General features: G+C 35.6%; 2 protein-coding genes across 3 annotated transcripts in view; both read left to right on the top strand.

Annotated features, from left to right (window-relative positions):
• The window catches only part of LOC139982309 (uncharacterized), a 540,410-nt gene extending 521,841 nt beyond the window's left edge, over positions 1-18,569 (top strand). Inside the window, exons 6-7 of the mRNA XM_071995017.1 lie at positions 18,037-18,092; positions 18,511-18,569. The gene's annotated coding sequence lies outside the window, so the exon portion shown is untranslated. The remainder of the gene's footprint in view (positions 1-18,036; positions 18,093-18,510) is intronic.
• The window catches only part of LOC139982302 (uncharacterized), a 150,758-nt gene that overhangs the window by 65,803 nt on the left and 62,834 nt on the right, over positions 1-22,121 (top strand). The gene's annotated exons all lie outside the window — the stretch shown is intronic.

The following is a 22,121-nucleotide window of genomic DNA, read 5'->3' as shown; positions in this document are numbered from 1 at the left end:
TTTGTTGAATCTCAAATGCTGACGTTTTACGTTACTGTAAAAAGTTAATACCGATTTATTTTTTAGTGGAGCACAATTCATCTGGAATTGTCAATATTCCGATGTTTCAAAATATGTATATCAACTGATTATTCATTGCAATATAACATTTTTCCAAACAGTTTATATACGTTTTATGTTAAAGACTCAAACTTCAAATAGCTAGTTTCTTTAGCAGCTATACAAATTGCATATTTAAATAATACAGATCCTTCTTTTTACTTTGTTGTGCTAATCGTTTTGAATTTGAACGTGCATTTAGACATGTAGTGACTTGTTGGTTTAGTCGCAATTTATGATGAACAATCTTCAAGATCTCTTTATCTTCATTATACAAATATTGAGAGTAAATATTATATCCACCAGACACCCGAAAGTATGTATGAACTCTTCTGATTCCAAATTTATCAAACAATATAGTTGATAGTTGTTTTCGCAAACGCTGTAACTCTGTTAATCGTTAGGATGATGTTTTATATCTTTATTTTATTGGAACTGTATAGTGTCGGACTTGTTTGTTTTTCCTAATAGCAAACAATTTAACCGTTGTCCTGTTTTCAACTCTAACAACGTGAGTTTTGCTACGTTTTCTGTTTCAATGTTTTATGATTTATGAGCTTAAGTATATGCTTCTCACTTGATACACACTTCAAATAGAACATATATCACCGCAAATAGCATACCGTACACTAGCTGGACCCGGATTATTGGGGTTTCTCAAATATCTTCTCAAAGGCTTAAAAAGTAGACCACAATGTTAAATGATTGCCTCTGTTTATTGGTGTTGTATGCTGCGTTAGCCGACCCCAGCACCAAACTTACTGAAAGTAAAACTCAAATATGAAATGAAATATATATTAATATATATATATATATATATATATATATATATATATATATATATATATATATATATATATATATATATATATGTCATAAAACTCTCAAAACAAGGTCAAAAACAATATCGTGTTAACAAAAGCACCCTGGACATATCTGCCAGCTGGTATTCTACAGCACTAAACTTACACGTTATAGTGAAAGGCTCAGAATACCATATGGGTTGAGATATATCCGATATGATATAAGAAGACCCTTATCAATACTCCGGATACAATCCAAGGGGGCACGCAGTAAATGTCAGTTCCTGTATATTATAAAACTCCCACAACACCATGTGATTGATCCCTGTTTAAACACTTAAAGTGAACAACCAACTTATGAAATAAACACGGTACACTGTAGTTCACGCTAAGAATCATGGAGAACATGGACCACTGCTCCTTTAACACAGGGGTGCCAGGTACGAAAATAAAACATTCGAATGATACGGTTTGTGGAATGATAATTATATACACGATAATTATCGTAAACATATGATCGAATATATATTCTTGTTGAAGTCATATGATAGAAGCAAGGAATGCTATACTGATATACATATACAACATCTGTAATTCAACGTCAACACTTATATTATATACTACAACACCATTCACTAAAGAATGAGCGCGTATGTAACTAGACCCATATCCATGTGGTTTAAGGGGTATGCATCTTCCTCGGTTTTACTTCCGCGAAGAAAATGAAAGTAACTATCACTAAAACCTTGCGCGCAGGTAAACCTACTAATAACATGTCCTAATGTATATTGTTACGTTGGAATGCGAGAGGTCTCGATAATTAATTTTTAACGAGACACAAGCCTGGGTTCGTTTCTGGGAGGAACACAGACAAATTGACGAGTCTTGAGAATTTGAATGAGAACATAAACTATATTGAACAATGGAGTTTGAACCAACAACAACAAGTGGCAATTACAAATATATAGAAAATTACTCACAAACTTAACAAGATAGGATACACTTTAAAACACGCTGGTCTCTTCCAACGGCGATATCCCTCAGCGGCCACGACCTTGATGACGATGATTCTCGGTCCGTTGTACCGCGAATTCACTGGTCCTCGACGAAGTTTCTCGCAATCCCAGAAACAGCAGTCACCTTCTTTCCGGCGATGCTCCAAAATAGAAGACGGACTTCCAGCCACAATCGAGTGAAGCACAAGTCGAACTTCTCGCCGACTAAATATTACCAGAGTCAGTCCAAAATCAGCTTTATAGCCACCAACTCCTGGCGTAACGAACTTTCTCAACTGAGACAGAAATTCTTCACCTTCTCGGAAATATTAACTGGAAAACTGTAGTTTCACAGCAAAGTCCTCTTTAAACTTATGAATGGAAGTGTAGTATCAATCTTGGTATCGATATCTCAATCCCTTCGAAACTACTGGCAGTTGAGCACTGTCGATATATAGTAAAATGGTATAATATGTGTCGTCGCTTGTATTCGTTCAGAAAACTGAGAAACTCTCCGATGTGGGGCGGGTTTTTATACGATTCGCCATGTCAAGAATCATCTAGATCTTTCTCGATACACCTGAGTATCAATTGGACCCAGTTTCCCCGTTCCGGGAAGTCCTTTGCATATCTCGCGAACATTCCAAAGAATCCATGAAGATGCGTGCACAGCGTACAACGGGATTTCACGTAAACCGACGGGAACCGAGACCAGCGTGTCGTCATAGGGAATATACAAGAACAATCGTGTATTGCTCATTACATAAATAACATTCTGACACGTGTAACCCGACCTAATTTCTCAAATATTGATTTGTCACGTAGGCCATTTCAAATACTTTCGATGATATAACATTAGGTTCCTCACTAGCAGTGACTAGCGTTAGGCTGCAATGGGCCCTCGTAACAATAGGCTTGATATGCCACAAATGCACATCAGCTTTACGATCCCCAGGACATACCCTCTTGTTGTAAAATTATCTTTCACTATTACTTTCCTTTTAATCACGTGTGTAATGAACTGCATTCAGCTGTCATTCTACGATTAACTGCAAATGTTTATTTAAGATATGGTGGTAATATAAAGTAACGTACATTTGCATCAAGTGCACCCTACTTAATGATACATGATCTAATTAAAAAACGCCGCTATAAGGAGGTAAGGTCTTGTGTTAATTATTTAACTTAATTTTCATCAACGTTTACAATACACGCTGCTGCTTACACACCTTTTGTTAGCATTGACACAAAATAAGACTGTGGTAAGGAATTTTGGCAATACAAATTGGTCTAAGAATTACAATTTTAGATTACTTAAAATCACATATCAACAGTATACATATACTTCACATGACCTTTAATAAATATATACGCAGTAAATCAAATTTGTCTTACAACGTTAGTACAGTATGCTCACATTTCCCTATTTATTAACCTGCTATTTATCTAGAGAACGCGTATTTGAATATCTGCCAATCACGATAGGACATGAACATTTATTAAGTAATATGACGATAATGACTACACCAGGTTCCTAATTAACCCGTTCTCTATAAACGCGAGGGCCTTGTAATAGCCATTGCTTGAAATGACCAGTCAAACACCCACAATGCAATCACTTCTCACCTTTGAAGCCGAACAGAACGAATTCTGCATGGATTTTCTTGGTTTCATAAACAGTTGTTGTTTTTGGAAACGCCATAACTAATTCTCTTAACACCAAACAGTATTTCATACACACTGCGTACTATAGTTCAATTTACGTAGGCAATTCATGTTGATTCTAATTGGTTGTTACAGTCGGTCTACTCTTCGTGTACGTTAGCACTGGACGTTAAAGGGGACAAGGACATCGACAATGAATGCCTCAAAATTAACCTCAACCACAAATTGACAGTCAATGACCTTGTTTAAAGTCTCTGGAAATGCCAGGTAAAAAGAAAGCTGTGCGGAGAAAGAAACATCCCACTCACAAAGGAAAGGCGTCAGCCTCACAGTCAGAACTTACTTTAGCAGGTAAGTAACACATTCACTATATTATCATATTCTTTACCATGCGCATTGTACAACGGAGCAAAACAACATGGATGGAAAAGTGCAACTACTGTAACAAACACCTCATTCTGTAGTACTAATGTAACTACCGTCATTGCTGTTCTTAAAGTTGAGACGAATGCAATGTGACTTTGAGGACACATACCCAATCATCATGTTTGGTGTATATGTCAAACATAACACCAACAAACAGTTCAGTTTGGAAGATATCCTTATTGAAAGTAGTGTTTGAGAGATGTGACTTTAAACATCTGTAATATCAATGTCATTATCATATGAATCCGTTTATTTCTCTATAAAAAAAACATTGATGCTGAGTCATCTCTTAAAATGGATTAAATGTGTCTTGATAGTTTTTCTTGATGTTCTTACCGACATTAGTCCTCCCACCCAACAACCCTTCCCCCTTCTTACGTTTTGGTATAATTACATATAATGGAAACACTTACAGCTTTTGTAAGTGACATTAATTAAGTCGTTTGAAGACAATTGAAAATAATGCCTTGATTGCTAAGTACGTGTCATTAGAAGAAAAATAAACCATTCAAGCTTCATTGAGTTATGACAACTATTCAGTAAAGCCAAGCTTATGAGTCATCGGTATTTTGTAACAGACCATATCTTTGGTCAATGAAAACTTAATGTATCACACAAGTATTTTAATAAAGTATATGTGATAACCTGACCTAAAGTAAAACAAATGAATGAAACATGTCTTATCTGATATTGAAATGCACTGAGATGTTAGTGAAAGAAATAACGTCTAGCATAGTGTTGACATATCTCACCCAGGAATCTATATAGCGTATCAACAATCGCAACTTGATGTTATGAACAGTTCACTGTGCTGAGAGTTTCAATTATCATATAAGAGTGACCAAAATATTGTTAAAATTGAGTAACATCTAGATGCACTATAAGTATAGTAAACAAGATATTATTGATTTTGCTGCTAATGTTGCTGTTTATATAACACACACACACAATGCATATATGCTATGAATACCTTCTGACGTTTCTCAATATTACGTTTACGTGTTTGTTTTGACTATATTAATTATTTAATATTTTCTTACCAGAAAAGAAGTGCATACTTCTAGATTCTCTAATGACTGTTTACAAGAAGCAGTATGACGCATTACAGCCAATTCCCTACATAAAGGACAGACTATATTGTATAGATAAGGTTTTTGTTGAGGGGGGTATTGAACACGTCTTAGAAACTCAGTCCGAAAACTCACAGAAAGAACGTTTGAGCTCGTATAAAGACATTTTCATTGATTCAAGTTCAAGGTTATATAATAGGCGTATCGTGAAGGGTGAAGCTGGATACGGTAAATCAACTCTGACCCTCCAGCTAGCGTATGACTGGTGTAATGGTGTCAAGGATTCTCCTGTCTCAGCAGCGGATATATTAATTCTTCTGAAACTTAGACAGTTGGGTAATGTGAGATCAATATATAAAGCTATCAAAGTTATATTATTGCCGAGTGAGTTCCGCTTGAATTCCAAAGACATTAAAGATATTTTGCAACGATGCACTACAGTAAAAATAATTCTGGACGGCTTTGACGAATATCCACATAGAGAAAAAAGTAATCGAAGTGATATCTGGCGCATCATTAATTCCAAATTGTTTGAAACATTTGATGTAACTTTGACATCTAGGTTTATACCAACAGACTTCGAAAAGTCATCACCAAAACAACTGGAATTAATTGGGTTTGACGAAGCAGCGCGTGACCAGTACATTCGCAAGGCTATAACAGGTGAAAATAACGAAAATGCCGTTGATAAAATCAAGCGAGGATTGCGAGAAAACCCAATCCTTGATGACATTTGTCAAGTACCTCTGTTCTTTATTACGTTTGCTCACATGACTCATGAACGACATGACTTTCGGAAATTTAAGTCGGTAACGGACTTTTTCGTATACATGTTAAAATGTTTCCATAGTCACACTAGAAACAAGGCATTTGACCACAATGTAGTTAGCTACTCTGTCGAATATGAAAGTCAGCACGTTGAACTGGACAAAATAGCATTTGAGGGTCTAAACAAAGAAAACCAGCAGATTACATGGAATAAAAAACAGCTCTGTAAGAGACTTGGTAAGCAGTTTTATGATTTGTATCTCCGTGTGGGTATTTTAGTAGAGGAGGAGATACTTGAAGATTTAAACAGAGAAACTTCTAGCGGGGACGTCAAGATTAATACTGAAGTAAGATTCTACCATAAAATATTCTGTGAATGGTTTGCGTCGTTTAGGTTAGCGATTATCACTGCAAATGCAAACAATGCGTTTGAACTAGAACAGATTCTAGGTAAGATGGATCCATTTGATCTCCAGTATGTCTTTCGATTCGCATGTGGACTAAACCGTACAGCTGCTCGTAACATCATCGGATATTTAAAACAGAGAAAAGATTGTGATAAGTTTGCAATCCTCTGCATCTTGGAACAAAATGGAGACATTGAGCAGATCAGGAGGACTGTTACAGAGCTCTGTGCTGAGAAGGTTATCATCAGTGACGATGACAGCAAGTTACTACAGAGGTCTACCGTACAGCTGCTACAGATAGCATCAAGTCATGACGTAAGTATTATCCAGGATACTCATTCGTTACTAGTATTTGATTTATTATTGTCTTGTTGAATTCTTGACAAACCTTCTTATATACCTCAGGTCTATAGTAGCAGGTGAAATCTAACCACAAGCCCCACTAATAAAGTACTTATTATATTATTTCCATTACGCATACTACCGGTGCAATTCAATGTAGTATAAATATATATAAAATGTTATAATGGTTTGTAAAATATTATGCAGATTGTTTACAATTCGTCATTTTTGGCACTTTTAGCATATTACAGTACATCTTACGGCTCATGTGTGTTATATGATGCAATATGCTTGCTGTTGCCATAAGTAACCAATGACTGAATTACATGTTACCCGTCCCACTAAATTTATTGATAATTCATTTGCCTGCATTCAGATATCTATGCAAGGTTGTTTCTTTCGTCTCCGTAATTGTGGAATTAACTCGCACTTTGTTAAATTTACCAAGAAAAAATATATAAAACATACTGATATTATGCCTCGTAAATTGTTTGGCCCTTTATAATAAAGTAAGATTCAACCTTTATTCGTCTAACAAAAAAGAGTCATTGTCTAATTTATATAAACACTGTTTCATCATCATTCGGTTGCACTATTTGCCAATTTAAAAACTCCCTTTTCCTTGACACCTATGGCTATCAAGTTGGTGGGTTTTTTTTATATTTTTTTTTAACCCAGGATATGACTTTATTCCTAATCTCTCGAACATATTTGTTTTTATAACTGTTCAATGTGATTACGTACTCTTATTATTTACTCGCAACACTCTCTTTACCCTCGCATATGCTTACTTCCTCCCAGCACAACATACGCTAAATACGTACTGCAAGATAAAACTATGCAGCTCTCATATTCATTGCCGAAAGTTTGTTCCTTCAACTAAACCTTTAAAGACTGCTTGATAATAACTCTTCATAATTGTAGGCTGCTTAGGTTTCTTTTTTTATCATCTTCTTTCTCTCTCTATTTCCTATTGTTATTGTCTTCTTTGTTCGTTTCTGTCACTTTGTTATATGTTGTCTTTACGTATTATGCTCAACCCAGTGGCGTAGCTACGGGGGGCCTGGGGGCCGAGGCCACCCATGAAATCGGCTGCCCCCACTGCCCCCCCACTGGGAATGGGGTAAAACAAAGTTAAAAAAAATAAGTGCGATTCACTAATATTTTTTGTTCAATAATTTGGGAAATAGAGTCACACAATTTTCTCGTCTGCATCTGGCAGAATAAGAATAATACAATATCTGTAGTAATCATGAGAATGGTCACACAGCATGGCATGGCAATGGTCGATGCGACGATTGCGACCATACACCATGAACCTTAGTGTTCCGCGCTATCGAAATCTGCTGAAAATATGTTCAGTGCTTCCAACTAGCGCAACAATCTATCAAAAGATTGGCTCCGTTTGTACTGAGCCGAGGTATCAGGTATTCATATATTGCCTCGAGTCAAATGAATATATGCAGGCGCGGATCCAGGGGGGGTCCAGGGGGTCCGAACCCCCCTGCTCTCGGCCAACAAAAAAAGAGGGAAACAAAGAAAAAAAAAGAGGGAAAAAAAGAGAGAGAAAAAAAATACTTAAATTAAACGCCAATTTTAAAAATGTAGGACGTCAAAAGCGGTTATCCTCACAAGTCAGCCAGGTGTGTCTTTTCCGTCAAAACTTTTGTGTGCACGCGTGCTACACGTGCCAAAAATGCCTAACAATCTCAATTTTCAGACCGAAAAGTTTCAAAATTAAGGTGGTGTTCGAATTTTTTGGGGCGGTGAGGTTACAGAGCGGTAGGCTGCTAGGATGCGCTAACGAATTTTTCATGAGCAAACCCCTCACCCTTCCAGAATCCTGGATCCGGCCCTGCATCAAACAGTGGTGACGGAACGGGAGGGGATTGGGGGCTAAAGGCATTATGATTTTTGTATCATCTCAACTCATTTGATATGTAAAACCATATTTCATAGATTGTTTTTTCTCATCAATTGATAAATTACAGACATCAGATCCATATTTTCAGGCTAGGTACATGCAGCTTAGAATACTCGGGAAGTGTCGTTTCCGGCCATTTGGGGTTGTTTGTAAGGCCAAAAATTTTCTTGTACGCTCCGCGCCAATGGTGATGATGGCGCTCCGCTTAGATAGTCTTACGTTCAGGCGCGGCTGGACCAGTCAGACCCCCCCCTGTCACGAACCCTGCATCCACCCCTGATATGTCATTGAATATTCCACAAAACAACTTTTTGTATGGCCACGAAATTGTCGAAACATGATTTTCCACTACTGGTAGAGATATAAAATATTGGGAATTTTAAAATTCCTGCAAACATGCGGCTGTGCCTGTTCACTACTCACTACTGTATCGCCTTGAAATGATAGCGGAAATTGTTTCTCCAGGACCGTATCGTATCGTGGGTATCGAGTGCGTCTGATATACGAACGCACGTAGTACGTACGTACGTCTATGATGATATGCACTGTACTGTACTGATAAAAAACATAGGTGAATTTCAATCCATGGGAGTGATCACTGAGCACATTCCGGTATAAGAGTGAATTTCCACTACATTGGAGTAAATCTTAACTCCTAATAGAGTTATATTCACTCATATTAGGAGTGAGGGTTAACTCCAATAGAGGTAAATTTTACTCTTAATTTGAAGTGCGGCGAGTGATCACTCCAATGGAATGAAATCCACTCATTTGTTTTTAGAGTGTTGCTAGATATACGAAGAAGAAATTTACATACCATTACATGTTATCGGTCATCAATTGGCACAAAAACCCAGATTCTGAAGACAGCTGCCTCAAGAAACCCAATAAATGGCCTAATTAGCACCGAGCCACCAATGTGGACCATTACCGAAACATCGATGCGTGTTATTCTTCCATCCCCTTCCTCTAATGTTATTTAAGTCCACATGTGGGCATATCCTGCAAACCTACCGGTAGCCCACAGGGGTTTGAGTTGGGAGAAAGGCCTTGACACCTTGAAACGACAAATGATGCCAACTTCCCTCAAGTTAAAAGTCTGGCTGATTTGGCAAGGCCAGTCAGCATGAAAGAGAAAAAAAAACTTGTTTGCATTTCTGTCACCAAAGTTGCACATCTTTTTGGTTGCTATTTTGCCTCACAGGTGCCATCTCCTGCGATCTGGAGGGTGCTGAAATCTCAAATTTTCTCTGTACGCTTCGCACGCTTCGCTTAGATAGTAACCTCCGCCCCCCCCTCCCCCACAAGAAAGAACAGCCCCACATGCCCCCCACTCAAAAAATCCTAGCTACGCCACTGGCTCAACCGAGTTTTTTTAATTTTTTTTGACTTACTTAATGTATATGAAAGTGCACTCAGCATTCTCTCGTGAGATGAATCGTAGGTAGCTTGTAGTAAGAAAATACTATGCTTATTCGTTCGTGTTACGTTACCAGCTTGTCATTTAAGGATGACAGTATACAATTAAATTACTACAATTCTTTCTGAAAAAAAAATATTGACGAATATAACAGTGAAGGTAGACTTTCCTAGTTTGGTAAGTCACACATTACTCCGATACAACCATTTCCCTCTTCCTTCTAGGGATGCAAAAGGCATCCATGGGTGGAGGGGGGGGGGGGAGGGTGCACAAAATTCAAAGTTCAGTGGGATTCGTGGATAACCACACTATATAAAAACGTCCCGACAACTGTTAATTCACCAAAGGATTGTTTACCTCATATTGTAGAATAAGAACAAAGAGGACAATATTCATTGAATTTTCTCTATTCATACTTCAAAAATGAAGCAGTTAAAATAACAGAATGGCACTCTAAACTACAAAAACAGGGCACTTTAAATATGAAAATAGAACAAAAGGTACTATTTCTTTAATGACAAGATTATTATGTAAAGGAAGCACAATTTTCAGGGTATTTGCTTTTTTGTATGGATACACAGGTTAAATTGATTTCATTATGTTATCTGAGTCTGTAAACCAATCAAAGCACTTACAATGACCCAAACAATGACATATATAACGAGGGGTTTAAGAAGCTGAAACGAACAGTGATACATACTATCTAGCTTAGAATATTAAAATTTCCGGTCAAACTCTAAGACAACCTTTTTGGAGGGCGCCCCCACTCAATATCGACTGTTTTCTCGATCCAAACAATGTTATTTATGCTTGATTTGATAGGATCGGATACACATAAGTAGGCTTCCATCTTTATTAGATGTTACTTCCTGTCAACAGCATTTGTGGGTTACGTTTTACAATGGGTATCTTAATGCAATATTACATTATTAATAAATATTTTGTTCTCAAAAAGTTAAATCGGACGAGTTACGCTAATTTTATGCACCGCTCAGTAGACTATTCACAGCTTATCCAAAAACGCCTGTTCGTTTGTTACGTGAACGCTAATACACTAATGTACGTATGTGTTGGTATTTTTCAGTCATTCAGCCTGCTACGTCAATCCAGGCGCATCGACCATCACAATATAACGGTGGTTTGACTGCGTTGAACATGGAGCTTTTATTTGGACATACACAGTTAGAAATTGTCAAGTCTAGACCTAGACATATACGTTTATCACCGCTTTAGAACTAAAATAATATTGCTTTCAAATAAGTTTAATTATAGTACTGCAAATTATGTGGACGAATTATGGATGGTTAGGCCCAATAAAAATATGTTTGTTTAGTTCTGTCAAGATAGGCTATGACTTTACCACTGGCCGTAAAATCAGGCAGTTCCATAACAACATTTTAGTAAAACATGGCTGTACGCTAATTGAAATGGCTTTTAACTGGTTTTAGAATAGTTATTAATGCGACACTAATCCGTACGTATATAGACCGAGTAACATATCCCTAGGCCCTAATCCAATAAGACATTCCGAGAGCCGAGTTAGCCCTGGTACTGGTAGTGATGCTGTATTTGGTTGTGCGGTCACATTGATATTGGTAGCGGTACATGGATTGGGATAATGTCACTCACTTTAAGCAAAAATATTTACTTCAGCAGTAATGATACTGTAACATTTGCAGCTGCACAGTAAGCTACTTTAGAAGAATGAGCCTATAACAAACATTTTGAAGAGAATATCATATGCTTGGATTGTTTTACATTTATAAAACACAATATATAATATAAACTAACATATGACTAGAGTTTATGTGGTGGTAGCTTGTAAACGGTTCATACGGGCTTGTGTCGGTTGTATATACTCTGCATGTGTCGGAACGAAATTTTCGTTCTTGCAATTATTGTATGTAGGCTGAGGCCTGATTAACCACGCTAATGATAATGTGATGATCGATGAGTGTACAGAGTAGGGAACAAGAAACGGGGGGAAATAACACAGAAACTTTCATTTTTGCAACTATCATGAAATGTCAACACAATATCTTCTAAATTATCTCTTACCATCCATATTTTAATGCAAGATTGGTACAGATGAGTGGTTTTGTTAACCCAGAAAGATATAAAGAGAATTAAAACGACATACTGTTAACATGTTATAAACTTAATATCAGCTGTGGGTGTAGCGAATGAGTTTAATAATCACGTAAAGATATCTCCCAGCCGTGACAGTTATTGTTTGTTTGTTATGTAATATTTTGTTTTTCGGGCAGAAGGAGGGAGGTGGGTGGTGGATAATGCTGTAACGTAATGTATTAAAAGCTCAGATGAATTATAATGCTCTAGAGTATACACGACAAAGAATTAGCCTACATCAAACATTGCATAGACAAATTCATAGGCGTGGAACGTGTTGCACGATCATTGTATGAAATTGCGTTTACGTGACGTTGCTTGGTAGCGGTATATACACGGGCTTGTGTTGGGAGGGGAGGTTCGTTCTTACTGGTACTGTATGTATGTTGAGGTATTATACACAGTACATATGAGGGATCGAGAAACGGGGGTAAAAGTAATATAAACTTTTTTGTTTGTTTTTGCAACTAGGCCTGTCATGTACTGTCCACATAATATTTTCTCATTTACCTTTACTATGTCACCGTGCAAGAGTGGTACAAATGAGTAGGTTCAGAGAATTAAAGGAAAATACAGTTTAAATGTTATAAACAATTAAGATGTGTCGTGAGAGAACGTACGTTATTTCGGTTACATTATGTTGATTTAGGCCTTGCAACCGGGCTTATACTATTGAGATGAACGATGAGTGTACATACGTGACAGTTTAACTTTCAAAAATAATGTTTACATTTTTTAATTTATTTCTTACATGTTATTTCTCAAGACTGGAATATATAGCTGGTGTTTGAAGACCAAGCTATGATGAAGAAAATATTAAAGCGCCTGATTTAATTACTTGCTACAAATCATTGATACCAGTTGTTAGGTATAGCGAATGGGTTTTACTACCATGTATATTGTTATCACCCAGCCGGTAGAAGTGTTGTTCTGTCGATTTAGTCGGGTAGGACGGAATGTGGGGGGGGGGGGGCTGAATGAGAGATGAGAATAGCTTAGACTAAATGACTTAAGTCGGGATCTGCAATCACTTGTATACATTTATACTAAGGCTATTCCTATACTTTTATGGGTTAAGCATTTTGTTGTTATTATAGTCGGAACCAAACTTAACTTTCCTACGTACTCGCGGTAACTACACATCGGTAGTGAGTTCAATCCTGTTTTTCATTTTGTTCATTTATTTATTTGTCATTTTGCAGTTTTTTTTTCAAAAATAATTCTTCATTACATTTTGGAGATTGACTGAGGGCATAAGCATTGCTTTTGTTCGAATTTCTAAGAAAATATATTTCCCTGCAAACAGTGGTAAGTATGTTTAGACATATTATGTCAATGAGGTCATGTAGCTAAACTACAGTTTATTTTTATTTTTTATTTGATTAATCTTTCTTCAGATACCAATATATGATCTAAACCTGGTGTGGTCCTTCAGTAAGGTTGACAACAATACCATCATCCTCCAGTCTGGTATTGCTCTACCAAGCCTCTTATCACTGGAGAATTTATTGGTGAATGCAGGCACTCCATATAAACCAGTACTTACCGAGGGTGATATTGTAGGATTATTGAAGTATGTACTGCCGTCTAAGAAATTCAGGAAACTTTGGTAAGTAACTTACAAGATGAATTAAATATTAGGAGAGGAAAGTGTGGGATAATAACAAAACAAGGTAAGAAATTACTACTTCATTTAATTCTGTAATCAAAGGAACCGACAATAGGTAATATACAACAAATAATATCAAATATGCCATCATGGAGGGACAGGTTGGTTGGGCCGAGTAAATTGGATTTTTAAGGTCATCTGAATGCAAAATGTTAGATCATATAGCTTAGGAGGAATCTGAAATAACTGTTAGAAAATTACCAGCAATCATTGCCATCCTATATCGTTATAATACAATGTTGGAACATAAAAAGAAAATATTGGAATTATTTTCCATTTCCATAGCCTATGTTGATATGTGTATAATGTAAAATGTTTTCATTCTAATTAAGAATTACACACTATTGTTCATTGAAATTAACTTGGCGATAGGACCAAAATATTTGGCATCAGATACAAATGTAACGGCGATGTTTTTCTCTTTGCCTCACATTTTATTGTAAGCATGTTTTTTTTTTTCATATAGCTGTATACAATTACGTTAGGCGCTGCACCTAGCATGTCTATTTGACAATGTTGACCTGAACGTTAAATACATTTTAATGCCATGTAGGACAACAAGAACACCGTTTTTTGTTTAATAATTTTATTTTTGATGGTGGGGGAGGGGGAGAGTTACGTTGTTTGGGGTAATAAGTTCAGGACAGTGTTATTCCATGCTTTTCTTCTTTTATTTTCCGATTTCACAAAATGCCACTGCTTCTTTTCACAAATATCTAACATCAATCCTTCATCAACAACCTCTGCTACCTTCCAACACTATCACCACTATCGTCTCTCACACAACCTTGGCTTCTCTCTTTCCTTGTCTATCCCTAAGCTATCCAGATTGCATATTTTAATTTTTGAAAACGCACGGAGGCCGAATATATTCTCATAAACATTAAATATATTCTTGTATAGCGCACTATGCACGATGCATATGTGCGCTTTACAGACGATATATATGATACGATACAATATAACAGTATAGACTAATAAATATCAGATCAAAACACTGATTATAAGTTCCAAAAAGCATCCAAATTAAAAATTGATATGTCTACTACTTAAAACGGAAGCCCAACAACCATTTCGCCCAACTGCCATTTCGCCTAACCTTACCATTTCGCCCAACCAGCCTGGTCATTTCGCCCAACCAGCCTGGTCATTTCGCCCAACCAGCCTGGTCATTTCGCCCAACCAGCCTGGTCATTTCGCCCAACCAGCCTGGTCATTTCGCCCAACCATAAAAGAAAAATGTATTTTAAAAATCAATAAACCCTAAAACAACACAAAATCTGAAAAAAAATTGTCATACATGAAGTTCAATAAGATAAGCTTGTTTATAAAGCTTTATTTTGTAAATATGTTGTATCACATCGCAAGGGAGGGGGTGGGGGGATTGCACTTCTAGTAAGGCTGTTGCGATACGAGATCGCCCTCGTATAACAATGCTTGGATTTCCGCAAAATGTTTTGAAAGCTAGGCTGATTTGAGTGTGTATTTGTAGAACGGATATACATATGAGTGGAGTGCAGTTAATTCTTCAAACATATATCGCGATATATAATATACAAAACCACGCCTATTTTCAATTTAAATCATGGCGTAAATTATGCCAAATATGAGTGAAAATAAGAGAAAACTTGAAACCGGTTGTTTCTTTTTTCTTTACACATTTTAGACATTTCATTTCCCAACATAGTTTAGAGGCAATTACAAGAGAGAAAATCCTTAAAAACAAATCATTCTAAAAAATTCTACGACATTTCAACGATTTATTATGACTCTCAGAAGGTCACCATTACCAATATCTAGTTGGTTGCCAACAAAATTAGTGAGTCATTGCGAAAATTGTGAACACAGTTTTGGTTTCCATCGTAAAACTTCTTGTGTTGTTCCTTGATGAACATAAACATCAAAAGCCAAAGAAACTTCAAACATAGGAGTAATGATTTTGTAGGAATTTATAACCTACGAAAGAGTCGTTATGAGTGTGAAGATATGTATGAAGAAAATTTAAACAAGGTGAATTTCTCTGTTTTAAATAATTAAATGAAAGAAAACTATATTGTAAGTTCTTGGCTAACATTGTAGTAAAACAAAGGTACAGCTTTACTGATTGTCAAGGTGTCCTTCAGCGGTACATTTGTTTGATGTATTCACGATAACTAAGAGATGTATGAGAATGCGTATTTTAGCTGTGCAGTTGTTCAATCACGTGACGCATTACAATGTGATTGACATGTCATATATAAATGATACAATTAACATTGTGAAATGTAGACGACGTGCGTGTTGGTAGAGATGATAATGAAAGAGATGCGTTTTTAGGCGTGATTTAAAGGAGGTGAAGTCTGTAATTATGCGAATTTCGGAACGAAGCCCGTTCCATACATCAGGTGCAGCGACATAATAAGCTACAGGGCATAGTGCTTCTTGTTATTCGTGCTGCGTAGAACGAGAGTAAAATGTTTAGGGCGAAGAGAGCGTTTTGGTATTCGAGGTGTGATCAACTCAGACAGGTAAAAAGGTACCATTCCGTAAAAGCATTTAAATGCAGTAAATAAAATCTTGAATTTGCGTTGGTATGTTCAATAGAACCATGTTATCTCAATTGCAAATATTTGTATTTTTTTGATAAAATATAATGATGTATTCTCTGTTTATTATTAGGTCACCTGGCTATATTAAGGTCAGCTGTTTGTTAGTATTTAACGAGAAACACACAATCATTTGATATGTTTATTTTTACATCACAGGTTTATGAACTGCAAACTACCTGCATCTATCGGACCAGAGAAAATACCAGAAAAATTAAAAAGACAGAACGTACAAGGTATGGCTAAGACCACGGTCACACGTATACATTGCATCTTCCGACCATCGTTTCTTAACTATAGTCCGACTATATTAAAATAACTACGGTAGCAGTCACATGTACTCACATGACTTTATACTATATTCAGACGATCGTTATTCGCGGACACATGCATCATTGAGTTAAGTATGCTTTCGCAAAGCTATCATGCTGTTGCGTTGGGTCGGTCAAGGGTCACGGCTTTGACCATGTTTCGCGGGTTTGTTAGTTGTAAGAAGTAGCTGATGGCGATGGAAGCTCAACTTGCCATAGCGCTTTCATTGATTCCTATTGACACCGTCTGTCGCTTATACCAGCTCTTAAAATTGTTGACTTTGGTCCATATCTTCGTATGCGTCCGTTCGTATCCCTCTCTCGCCATCATATCCGAACACTTACTAAACACCTCCTTATTCCTGACCGTGCTGTCCACTATACTCTTCTTCCCCCAAAATATTTATATTATATTATATTTATATTAGTGTCAGGACTTCTTGTTCATCCCAGGTTTTACCGAGAGTAGTGACCGCCATTGCGATCTGTCTAGTCGAATTGTCCGGGGTGTTGACTGTTGTGTTGTTTTGTGGTAGAAACCGTACGTGTGTATGTACAGTGTGCTGTATGCAGTGCAGTGCGGGTTAGTGTTGTTAACATCGTATGTATCAAGGCACGCGTCGCTATGTCAAGGGATTGATATCGGGGATTTCTGGCCGAGGTCAGTGTTTACGCTAACATGAACATTCGGACAACACGCATGGTTCTTCCTGCTAACGATGATCGGACCATGGTTAATTCGGGGCCAACGATGCTAATTACCATCTTTAGTGGACGATGGTCGGACGATCGTCAGACCATAGTAGAGAGCGGTCACATGTAAATTGTACCATGGTCGCACCATGGTCGGAACATCGTTATGTCTGAAAATATGTACGAGTGACCGGTGTCTCACACTACAGTATGTTACAATACAATGTATACTGCTTACAGTACAGACTGTGTAATGTAATGAACACTTGTTATACCACAATGATATCAAACTACTCTACTGTGTTCTGGCGATTAAGCAGAGAAATCCTTCAAAGGTTAAACAGTTTAAATAGTAAATAAATATTTACTGCAATTTACCAGGTACCTTGGTTCTTCCTTCATTTTGATATATCTTACTAATTGTTTCTGCTTTTATTGTAACAGGTGCTACATAATATTTGTTTAAGAATATTTGAAGCAATTCCAAATCGTTAAAGTGTAAGAGAAGTTTAGCTCATTCCTGTGAGGGAATGTTCGGCAAATGTCGTAGTGATAGTAGGTCAGTGTGATCCTAAATGAAAATCATGCAGGAAAAAATGTTAATTGTATAATATATCTATATTAACAATTAGGTAGCTTAGTTTCAATTTATTGGGAGTCATAAATACATAGCTCTGGTTAAGTTAATAAATTTACCTTGTTTATTTCATTTTTATTCTTTTTTTTCAGTTTTGTGGCCGAGTAATGCCTGTCATCTTGATCTCCAATCCGGTCGATGGAAGAAGGTTGGTTAGACTTTTGTTCTGTTTGAATTAATTATGCCTAAATGTGTTTTGTTTGCGTGTGTTTGTGTGCATGTTACCATGGACAGTTACGTACGATTATATATCAATTGATTATACTTGCACTAATTTATTCAATCCGTACAGGGCAACTGGTCATTGTGGCTATATACGGTATGGTATCGGATTTCAGGAGTTGGGTCCTTACACAAGTTCTATATATGTTGTGCATTGAGCCCATACAGGTTACAACCAACGTGCCTCATCACACACTAAAGGCATCTTCATAGATAATAGTTATTTATGTAAGGACTAGTGACGTGGAATTTGATCATATATATACTTTTCATAATAATTATTATTCTTTACCTTATCATTTATCATATGTTTTTGCTAATACAATGTTTATCTTGTTTAACAGGCTGATGACGTTCAAACTATTACAGAGTTGTGCTCACAAACTGTAGTCATCAGTGACAATGGTAGTGTGTCAGTACAGAGGTCAGCCATAGAGCTCCTGCTGAAAGCGTCCAGTCAAAATGTAAGTACACCGTCAATGTGTCACGTTAGTATGTAACATGTATTAATATAATGTTACAAAATATTTCCCCGCCCACCTTAGTGTGAGAAAGAATACATAGTTAAATACGTTTACCTTTGATCATTATTGAAATGTGTTTGTAAACAAAGAAATCAATCAAGTCTCACCATAAACATTCAACAAATTTGAAAATAGTAACAAATATCCATGACTATCCCTGTTTCTCCCATTAATTGTCTGTATCAAAGGAATGAGTCAATATCACAAATTACCTTCCTCTCAAAAGTAAACTATTCACCTTCCTATAAACATTAGCTAAAACCTAAACAATACATATCATTCGACTCCAAACCCCTCCAGTCATTGGGTACAGTTTAAACCTCTAACTGAATTAGTGGCGATGATTAGGTAAGATTAAACACAAAGCGGTTTCCTCAATCATTAAATATGATACAACTTACTTGTAAAATCCATAAAATTATACTTTTAAGATATAATCATCAATATATTTACAACACCAAAAACCCATTGCTACCCCCCCCCCCCCCGGCCATGAAAGTGTCAATCAACTTGCATGTACTAAACAGTAACCCTGCATACAGTCCAACCCTTATATAACTCTATTTAAATAGCCAACCTACCGCTCCCTCATATTTTACCCTGAATGGGTCACGTGAGTACGGAACATGTAGAAATCTAATATTACAACATATTTCCCCACCCACCTTAGTGTGAGGAAGAATATTTAAAGTAAAACGTTTACCTTTGATCATTATTGAAATGTGTTTATAAACAAAGAATACAATCAAGTCTCACCAAAGACATTCAGCAAATATAAAAATAATAACAATAATTCCTGACTATCCCTGTTTCTCCCTCTAATTGTCTGTATTTAATGGAATGAGTCAATACCACAAAGCACCTTCCTCTGAAATGTAAACTTTCACCTCCATATAGCACTTAGCTAAAACTTATAAATTACATAACTCTCCATTTCAACCACTCCGGTCACAGGGCAAAGCTTAAACTTCTTTCCTCGTATTTTACCCTCGCCATGAAATGGTAACTCCTGAATCGACTACTGTTTGTGATAACGATGATGAACAGAGATTAAATAAGTATTGATAATTAAACAACACTGAAAATAAACAAATAATAACAAGTGTTTGTAAAACAAAATAAAAATAATTATAATAATAATAATAATAATAATAATAATAATAATAATAATAATAATAATAATAATAATAATAATAATACAGTGCCACCCTCCTCTTATACAATTAATATGAATATCTGTATAATGTGACACACCAATTGCTGTCATGACTAGATTTTCTTCATCTGCCTTTATGGAAATTTTATGTCTTCAAAGTAAACAGTTAACAACATATTTTACGAATTGTTTTGATTTGCTTGATAAACAAATGTCCATAAAATCGCTTGCAAGTCAATTTTTTTTATATTAATCAAACAAATGCAATTTATATAGCACTGCACTATACATATAATTTGATAAACTCTGTTCAAATTTAAAAGTACATACACATATAAAGGTAAATAATAACGATTGTTTATATCCAAGGATTAAAGGATACCTAATTTTCAACATAATGAACGATTATAGCTTTCAAATAAAATACAACTGATGTTACCATTATTCACCTTTACAATTCTTGACTTGTAGGAAAATGAAATTAAAAATAATGTTTACTAGTAAACAACAAACAACAACAATTTATTACGAATTGTTCCAATATTATTCAGCAAAAAATAATAATTATATACTACAATGTGTTTTATGCCTCCAAACGCAAGTACAAATTTAAATATCGGTACACTAACCATTTAACTCACCACCTTGATTTGTAGTCAAAGCAGATAAACGAATTATATTTAGAAGTAAACAACAACAATTAATTACCCGAGTATGTTTATTCTTCAACAACAAATAAAATGATATCGCTGTATTTTCTTAAACTTATTTTTTTTTTCAAAAAGAGACACAAAACTACTTCGTTAAACACAATTATGTTAAATAAATAAATAAATAAATATATATGACCAGTTGTTTGTAAACAAGATAAACATAAGTGATACCTGCACTCAGAATATGAACAATAACATAGATAAGAAAATGACTCAGGCTATTCATTATCAGTCACGGTTCATTTATAAACAGCTTATTCAAAGAGTAATCACTCGCCCTAAGTCTATTGTTAAATGGAATGATAAGTTTGATTTTAATGAGAGTCAATGGAATGTTATCTTTCAAATTCCGTTGAAGACTTGAAGGGAAACAAAGTTACAGTATTTCCGGTATCGCTTTCTTCACCGTATTTTGGGAACAAATTATTTATTATTTCAAATGAAAATGACAGATAACCCTCGTTGTAATTTCTGCGGAGTTAATGATGAAACAATAGAACATCTCTTCTGGGAATGTAATATTAGCGCTAGCTTTATTTTAGACGTTGAGCAAAACATTTTCAATAGACTGTTTGTTTTTTTCAAAGAAAGATATTTTCTTTGGATGTCAACTGTTATCAAAATATCCATTGAACTTTCTAATTTTTTATATCAAATATTACATTTTTCAGAAGAAAGTTAACAGTGGTTCGTTAATCGTAAACGATTATTTGTATAAGTTCAAATTTCAACTACAAGTGGAACATCAATTACATAAGAACAAATTACGTGGGCCGTTACCGTTCCAGACCTTAATGGCCACTTTTAGTACGTACCCATTCTTATTTGAAGAATAGTGGTTGCTGTTATGCCATTACTGTTTTGTTTATATGCATAATGGTTTTAATGTAGAATGTTTGCGTTTAAGTGCTTTAAGGAAAAATATGTAATGAATGTTGTTGTTGTAAAAGATGAACAATAAATGATGGCTTAAAAAAATAGATAAGAAAAGGTTTACATGATAATACTACCGCACACCAACCGCCCTTACTTCCTTAGAAGAAAAAAAAAAACAGATTTACAAATATATTTAAAATAATAAACAACAAACATTTACGTATTTAAATATTCTTCAAACGGAAGCAATGATACAAAACGTGTATGTTAGTGTTATATCTATTATTAAAACAACACAGGAATATCTGATTAAACGAATGTCAATATATAATAAATAACAACAGATGTTTGGTAGGTATATAGTTTCACCTTTGTTTTAAACAAATAATAACATTAAAATAAGTTACACCTATTGATTGCATACCTTAATTTTTCAACCCCCAACCCTTTTAGGCTAATGCATAGACATATTTAAAAGTAAACAACATTAATAAACACGTGGTTATGATTTTAGTCAACAACAAACAATAACATAATTTAAGATATTCTTTCTTCTAAACTCAAACTATCTTGAACAACTATTAATTCTGCTTTAGGTCATCAAATTAATATTTACCCCCCCAAAAAAAATAGAAATAGTAACAAACAGCAAAACATTTACCAAGAAAATGTTCTGATTGTGAAAT

The sequence above is a fragment of the Apostichopus japonicus genome, chromosome 16, assembly GCF_037975245.1.
Source record: "Apostichopus japonicus isolate 1M-3 chromosome 16, ASM3797524v1, whole genome shotgun sequence".
Classification (NCBI taxonomy): Eukaryota; Metazoa; Echinodermata; class Holothuroidea; order Aspidochirotida; family Stichopodidae; genus Apostichopus; species Apostichopus japonicus.
This window is presented reverse-complemented; position numbering and strand designations above follow the sequence as displayed.